Source organism: Rhagoletis zephyria, unplaced genomic scaffold (assembly GCF_001687245.7).
Source record: "Rhagoletis zephyria isolate East Lansing unplaced genomic scaffold, Rhagoletis_zephyria_1.1 Rzeph_scaffold_00180, whole genome shotgun sequence".
Taxonomy (NCBI): domain Eukaryota; kingdom Metazoa; phylum Arthropoda; class Insecta; order Diptera; family Tephritidae; genus Rhagoletis; species Rhagoletis zephyria.
Genome location: NW_016157264.1, coordinates 39,875 through 48,429, shown reverse-complemented (window position 1 = coordinate 48,429; position 8,555 = coordinate 39,875). Strand labels below are relative to the sequence as shown.

The following is an 8,555-nucleotide window of genomic DNA, read 5'->3' as shown; positions in this document are numbered from 1 at the left end:
CGAATACAGAAAGAGAACACTTGTACACAATGTCGAATGATTTGCACCAAAAGTAAAAAAATTATCTATTTTCATTTCTCTTAATTTATAAGCTACAAATGTTGCTGACAAACATTCTTGCGAGTACATACTACATACATATATCTTATCAGTAAAAATTGGCTTACTTTTGCCTAATTTCTTTTTTCGCACACATCTAATTAACCGCTTTATTGTGGAAACGTGCGAGGGCGATAACAATGATTTAAATAACATAAATACATACATACATATATGTACATACATAAAATGCATGTATGTTTATGGTATGAATGAATTAAACTTTTTAATTTTGGAGAATCGAAAGTAGGTAAAAATCCCCTTTTATTGTTATAATCTTACACGTGTATATATTTTAATATAATTTTTCACTATCAGCTATTTATGGTTCTCAAAGTATTTGGTGAAAATTTTGTTTTAAAAATAATGACAATTCCTCACACAAGTTCAGTTGCAATTGGATGATATATGTATGTAAGTATGTAATCCTTCATATCCCCTAAAAAGCAATGTCGATAAATAGACTGCTATGTGGTCAGCATTATTTCAGAAGAAGACTGCTATGTAGTCAACATTATTTCTGATTCTAGGTTCCGTGTAATTAGTTCAAAATTTTCTGAAGGTAAGATAACCTAGGAGTCATCCTTACCAAGAGTGAGAAAAGACAGTTTCTAAATAGTTAAGTATGTATGTATGAATGTATGTATGTAGATTAGGGTACATCACGCTCCATACAGAAAAAAAATCGATACAGTACCATCCATGCAGTCCATCGGAATTATAAAATCTATTATATTCTAAGACTTTCCCCAAAATATTTCGGAAAAATGTTAAGATTTACGCGAGTTTGATTAATTCCGTGGATAAAATGTTTACAAATTTTTATGCAGCCGTTTTAAGCTTAAAAAAAAAAAACATTTTCAAAAAGTTTTTTTTTTAGGTATAAAAAAAAATAGTTTTTTTTTATGTATTTTCAAATCGGTCCAGCTCACGTAAATCTAAATATCTTGCCGAAATAAAGTGGAGAAAATGTTTAACTTTAATATATTTTATAATTCTGGCGGGAAAACCGTGCGTTTTTTTTTTGGAGAGGCACCCTAATATACAAATAATAAAAAAATTAAAAATAAATTTTTTTTAGAAAAAAAAATTTTTAAATTCACAAACAACTTGGATTGTACGTATTTTGGGATTCTGTTTAATTTAAAACTGCTCACATAACACAATATTTAAATTATTAACAAATACATACAATTCACTTAAATATTAAATTAGAAAAAATACAATAAACAAAATTGCTCTTGACGTAATGACCATTTTAAAATTTACGATTATGACCTTCAAAAATTTCAAAATATGAAAATTCATCATTCATTTTAGAAAAAATTGTTCTTTGGAAAATTTCACCTGAATTTCTATCAATTTGGCAAGTGATTTACAAAAGAAAAGACAAACAAAAAATTCAAAAGAGAAAAAAGGAGACCCCCGTCGATTTTCGCTTTGATGTATGTATGTATGCGAAATGAAATTCCCCTCAGCATTTGTACGAGTAAGTACAAGCGCCGAAATGACATCAAGCAATGCCAGCCAGCAACTGTCATGAGCAAATCCAAAAGCTAATAAATATCTAATGCGACGCGTCATAAAATGAAATGAACAACAAAAAGTGATGTGTTCTTCAAAATAGCTGCATACAAACATATGTACATATGTATGTACGTCAAAACATCACCCAAATGAACTCAAGAAGCCACTTAAAAGCGCAAAAATTTCAAATTCCGTTTTTCCAACAATTTATTTATTATCTAATACTGAAAAATATTCACAACGGAAATTCCCAGATATTGACGTAAAAATTTTCATTTTGGCTAATGCTAATGAATAACACAGCTGCTTCTTTTGTTTTGTTTGCGTTAAAAATATTATTTTTACGCTTTCTTTGGCGCTTGAAATTTTTGTTTAGTATAGTTTTCTCATAATTTTTGTAGTATTGTGAGCACTGTTGCTATTAATTTTTTTTTTTTTTTATTATTAATACTACGCTAAATGTTGAATATACAAACAAAACGATTTATATAGCTTAATGATTTGCTGATGATTTTCTCATCAACTCGCAAGTGGCGAGTGAGCCTGTTTTAGCGGGGGTGCAGCGGAAGGTTAAGATGTTTGCGTGGGTTTTGGTGTTAAATATGTCCAACAGGATATAGACATGAAGTATGCACGTCAGTGAGGCAAGTTGTCGATGGTTTAACATATGTTTTTATGTAGATATGAGTGAAAAAAATATTAAAAAGAAAAATATCATAAAAATAAAAAAATAAAAAGGCCAATAAAATATACTACAGACAAAAAATGAAAAACTTAAAAAAAATTGTACAATATGTATGTATGTATGTACTAAATCATATTTCTAGTAAAAAAACCTAAAAGTAAAGAATTTTAATTTAGCATGAAGTCATTTGTGCTGAAGGCTAGATGCGAAAAAAGTACATATAAATTTGTTGGAGATCAGCAAAAAAAAAGAAAAATAAAAAAATATTCGTCTATAAAAATCGTCTGCTGAGCAAGGCGAGCGCTATTTTAGCAGCATTTAGATTATCCACAAAATTTTTTGGCACACCAAAACAAATTAATTTAAATAATAGCACAAATAATTAAAAAAAAAACACGTACAAAAGACGAAAAATATAATTAAAAAAGCCATTTGCATAAATAATTTAAAAATATGCGAAATATTTTGCAGCGATTTCGTTCAGAAATTTATTCAAAAGCAAGAGTGTAGGTAGGAACTGTAAAAAAAATAAAAATTCTATGCAGATTTGGCAAACTGAGTAAAAATTTGATTTAGCAAATGCGAAAGCATGTAAATGAGTGCAACAAATTACTTAGAATGAAGTGTTAAAAAATGTAGCTACATAAAAAATTATCATAAAAATTTTTCCAAAAAAAAAATTTGAAATAATATTTTTTTAAAAAGCGGTCGCCGCATAGATGTTATTCTTTAATAGGGATGATAAGTTAGATCAACATAACTTAAAATCGATTAACTTATTTATCAGTGGCTTCAAATTCGATATAGTTGTTTCGATTAGATAAAAAAAAATGTAAACAATTTCAAAATCGAATTTTGATTACTTTTTAGTGTCTGTTAATGGAGATGCCATTTTGAAATCGATTAAACCGAAGTCGATTAATCAAAAACTGGACTAGTTTAATGATAAACTTATATCATTCAAATCAACAGAAAACTGCAATTGAAAATTTTCTGGCACGGTCACTAGAGATGCCACCTTAAGATCGATTACACCTAGAAATCAAAAAATACAGTTAAGCTTCTAAACTGTATGTGATTCAGAAAAAAAATAACAAAGCGAGAACGCCGACAATAAAGGCATCGATGACCGTATAAACTTAGCCAAGAATAAAACTAGGACAGCAGAAGGCAACAATTAAGGTATCAATGATCGATGAGTGTACCAAGCAAACATAATTAATCGATAATGATATTAGCAATTTTTATATGTGAGAACACAAACAATTATGATATAATATCGCGAGCTTGAAGCTCACTGACATATTCTGAAACAGAAACTCGGAAATTTGTCCATTTAATCGCAGAGATATCCTATTTAAATCGATACAGGCAAGTGATGACCGATAAATTAGAAATCATAGAGACATCGATAACTTAACAAAATAATCACAGCAACAAGAACGATATGATATCGATAGTTTGAATGTAATCGGTAACAATAGCACTAACGAGTAAGGAAAAAAATCGAAACGAGAACTACAAATATAATAAATATCGTTGGTCGATAAATATATGCGCCGATAAATAACAAATCTATTGTTATATCGATATCGACTACTTCTGTATAATGGCACAAGCAAAAGCAAGCAGAAAGCGAGAACGACGGCGACAAATATATCGACAATGATAAATAGAACGATAACTTATAATAAATGGATATCGATAGAACTATATCGAAACCATAATGTATCGATAGCGATATCGATAAACTTTATAATAACAAAAGTAAAAAAGGTAAAAGTCTATAACGATATTAGTGGCGAACACGAAAGGATATGTACATAGATCGAAAATAATAAAGTGCAACATATATATTGGCAGTCGATAAATACACCGGTAACTTATAATTAATCGATAACGATATCGCTATATCGCAATAATAATGTATCTATACATTTTATAGCAAAAGTAAAAACAAAGTACAATTCGATAGTTGTCTATAATGAAGTCGAATACTCTAACGATATTTAAATAGACTACAAATAAATGTAACAGGGAAATTCGATAATTCGCTTAATATTTATATCCTTTAATCTAATTAATTTAAGCTTTTCTTTACTCTCGTAGCTTTACTTCAAGGACAAATTTTATCCTTAGTATAGCCTCCTCCCTTACTATTTTCTGGTATCGATTTTTGTCCGCTTAAAGAAACAATAACAATAAAGCACTTACAATAAAAAATTATTACTCAAGAAAATTCCCACCAAAAATTGTGTGGGTTGACCTCCAGCTGTGCGAATATAAATATTTTATTTTTTTATTTATTTTCTTGTCACCTACAGAAATAATTTTATGCTCGAACAGTTGCATAAAATAATTTTTACTCCGCTATTTTTAGTGTGAACGACTACGTCAAATGACATTCAAAACGAAAAAAAATACAACAAAAAAAAAAATATATAAAGGCAATTGTGGTAGTTTCTTTTTATTTCGTGCTTTTTGTAATTCGATTATTTAATTTTGCCTGAAATAATTTTCGGATTTTTGGCGCGCTAATTTCCTACAATAACAACTCATTCGAAATTTTTCTTCTTTTCGTTGCGTCTTTGAATGGCACATGGCAGGCGGCGGTCAAGCCTCACCCACACCCACAAGCAAGCGCTTTCGATTTAATGCATAAACTTTTAGGTAAATAATAGCATTTGTATGCAGTGAAATAAATTTGAAGAAAACTTGGCTGCCAAAATCAACAAATCCACAGCACCGTCAACTGGTTGACATTTGAGTTGAATTTCTGTTTTTTTATTGTTGTTGCTATTTACATTTCATTTTTTTTTCTCTTTCAGCGAAGAAAACTATGCACCTTTCCGCTCAGTTGCATTTGTCTCGTTGGGGCGGTGGTGAGGGGTGCAAGGTGTGCGCGCGTAGGGTAACTTACGCTGAATGGCAAATTGTGGTTGCCAAAATAAAAATAACTACGACTTTTAGAAAATAGACCAAACGAAATTCGCCTACTCGTGTTTTATTTTTAAACAATTTGTGTTAGAAATTAAGTGTTTAATTCAATTTGTATTTTGAAGTATTTTAAGCATGTATGCATCTGTTCGCGTGTGTATGTTTTCATTTTGGCGATTACGTATGCAAAATAGCTTAAAATATTGTGCATATGTTAAATTTAAATTAGCAAATTCTAAACTGAAGTGGTGAGCGATTTTTTGTTTTTTAGAATTTTTCCTGTACTTTGCTCGTTTCCGAAGTACGTAATTTCCTTGTATAAATTATTGCAAACGATTGCTGCTGATACTTATATTTTTGCTGCTAAAAATGAAAACATTTGGCTTTTGAAGAATTTCGCTTAAAATTTTATAGTTTTTGGCATAAATTGCAGCTATTTTATTGCTCGCAAGAAAGTGTTGAGGTGGGTATTATTAATGCATCCAAATGATTTTCATATCATTTTACTAATACTTAAATAATTACAAATAAAAAACAAGAAAAAATTACTGAAAAAATTTTTTATAAATAAAAAAAGTACTAACATCTTATACAAATGAATTGAAAACAAGAATAATGCTGGGAAGCAGAGAGGAAAAACGGCACTCGCAAATTGAGTTATTTACTACAAAGCTGTCTTAACGTTCGATTTTGTGAAAGCTTTTAATAATAAAGCAGTTGAAGTCCCAGTATTACATTGAGCTTTCTAATAGGTGTGTGACGAAAGCTTTTTGGCAAATGTGAAAGCTTTTAATAATTTTTCAGTAAATTTCTTTTCCTGTAGAAAGCTATTATAGCCAAGCATTGAATAAAATGGTGACGATCAGAGAGAGCTTTCACTATGTGCCACGACCAAATAAAATTCTAGTTTTAAAAAGCTTATACCGCTAGATAGTATTTTGTCGTGACTTTTTTATAAAAGAAAGTTTAGTAAAATAAATTAAGGAATTTTTCTCAATTCAAAAAGCTTTTTATACTCTTGGTCTACGAACGAGAAGCAATTTTTTTTGAAGATAAACCTTTTTAAGCAATGCGCCATTTTCGATGTAATTCTTCCTTCTTTAATTACGTTCACTTTTAAAAACGCAGAATGTATAACCCTTTCGAAAAGCATTCCGGTTATCAGCTGGGGGATATGATCTTATAAAAGTTAACGTAGACAAGTCTTTTGCTTAATGGAATGTTTTATTGATTTTCGTGTACATATGTATGTACATACATACATATGTATGAATTCATGTCTAAAAAACTAAACTTGAAATTTGAACATTGTACTTATTCGGTCAATAAATAAATCAATAAATAAATAAAACCACTAAAAATTCATGGATTCGGCCAAATGAGCTTAAATTTAAAGGCAATAAATTCGAATCTCGACATCTCTCGTGGTCGACATTATGCCTACAAAGTCTTGGCCGCAAACAAAAATAAAAATTATTAGAAAAATTAAATTAAATGAACCAATCCACCACAGCTTTATTTCATATTCGACTAGCTATTTAAGTATGTAAAGCACATTAGGGTGGTATTTAAAATATCAACATCTAAATTTTATATGAGACACCATCGAAAATTTAAAAATTTAAAAATATTGTTTAGGGGTTGCACGACGGTTTGAAAAACGTGCAATTTTTTTATCCGCAAAAATGCGACAAAATTTTGGTATATCGTTTGACGGGTATTTTAAATGTCTTTTCAACGAAGTACTGATTGGTATTGATCGGAATTGTTAGTTTAGTCATCAAAGAAAGCATGCCCCAGAAAATCAAAAAAATACCATTTCTAAAAAAACTGTACACAAAATTTTAAACAAAAATATATTTTATAAATGAGTTTCTTCGTATTTTTTTTTTCAATATAATTATTTGCAAACCAGTGTTATAGAAAAAATTTTAAAAGTGTTGCACTTATACCGAAAAAACTTAAACAAATGACAGTCTCCATATAATAGTTTTCAATAATATTTCAAGTATCAGTTTCAATTTTTCTCAAACCATGGCAACGACGACTAAAAATTATTTTAGAATTTTTAAAATTTTCGTGGATGTATGTGTATATTTTTCGTAGAACAAAATAAAAGGGTGCCCCACACAAAATTTAGATAATGATATTTTTAAGTACCACCCTAATATATGTATGTATATGCCGGCGATATCTATTTTGGGAGCATAAAATTAATAAGAAATCAATATATGTAATACCAAAAAGGCACGTTTCTGCGCCACTGAAGTTTTTATAACAGCAATTATAAACATACAAAACATATAGTCTAATAAATTAAGTAATAGCTGAAAAAAGTAGTTTCAATAATTTATGCAAATGAGACCAGAAATTAAGCGAAAATTGAATAAATAAAAACGCAGCAGCTGCTACGCATTCAACAAAAGTGAATAATTGATCGTGGCAAACACTTGACAATAACTGAAACCGGCTTTGACCGCAAAACAATAAGCAACAATTAAATCAAAAATAATGGAGCAGAAAAATACAAAAAAGGTAGATTGGTTAGTGCGAGTAGAGGATAAGAAGTAAAGAAGTAATACTAAATATATACGGCTTGAGATATGCCAACGAAGGTAAATAAAAAAAAATTTCAAAAAAAAAAAAACGCTAAAGACAGCTGAATAACGATTTCATTTTTTTGCAGCCTTATTTATTTCCATGAAACGAAAAAAAAGCTGGTGTTATGAGACCCGCAAGCGATTTGGCGGCGAACAGTTACCAAAAAGACGATGAAGTTTATTATGTTTACTTTGTTTTGTTTTCACGGTACTTGTTAATACTGTTACTGCCGCTGCTGTTGGCGGTAGATATGAACCGGTAGTGATTATTACAAAGAAAACACCGTAAAATACTCAGAAATGGGAATTGCAAAAAAATGTTTAAAAATATATAAATAGCTGTAGAAATGTAGTGAAAAAGAAATATATGACGAAGAAACTCGACGATGACAAAAGCTGGCAAGAAATGCAAATGAGGCTTGCAAGAAAAAGAAATACATGGATTATAAGAAAAAGAGCAAGGAAAAAGGCATACAAACAGAGAAAAAAAAATAGAGAGATAAATGGAAAAAAAGTTCGCCACACACAAACCCGACAGCGCGAAATCGCACATTTGAAGGACGGAGGTATCGCAGTGGCAGACATGGCAAATGCGCGACGTTGCAAACGAAATGACAAAAGCGACAGCTACCACACTAAAAAAAAAAAAAATCACAGAGGCCACAATTAAGTAATTACATATAGTGTGCTGACGAAATGAGTGGGGG

General features: G+C 30.0%; 1 protein-coding gene across 1 annotated transcript in view; it reads right to left on the bottom strand.

Moving 5' to 3' along the window:
- Positions 1–8,555, bottom strand: part of shn (zinc finger protein schnurri) — a 53,274-nt gene that overhangs the window by 37,529 nt on the left and 7,190 nt on the right. The window lies entirely within an intron of this gene.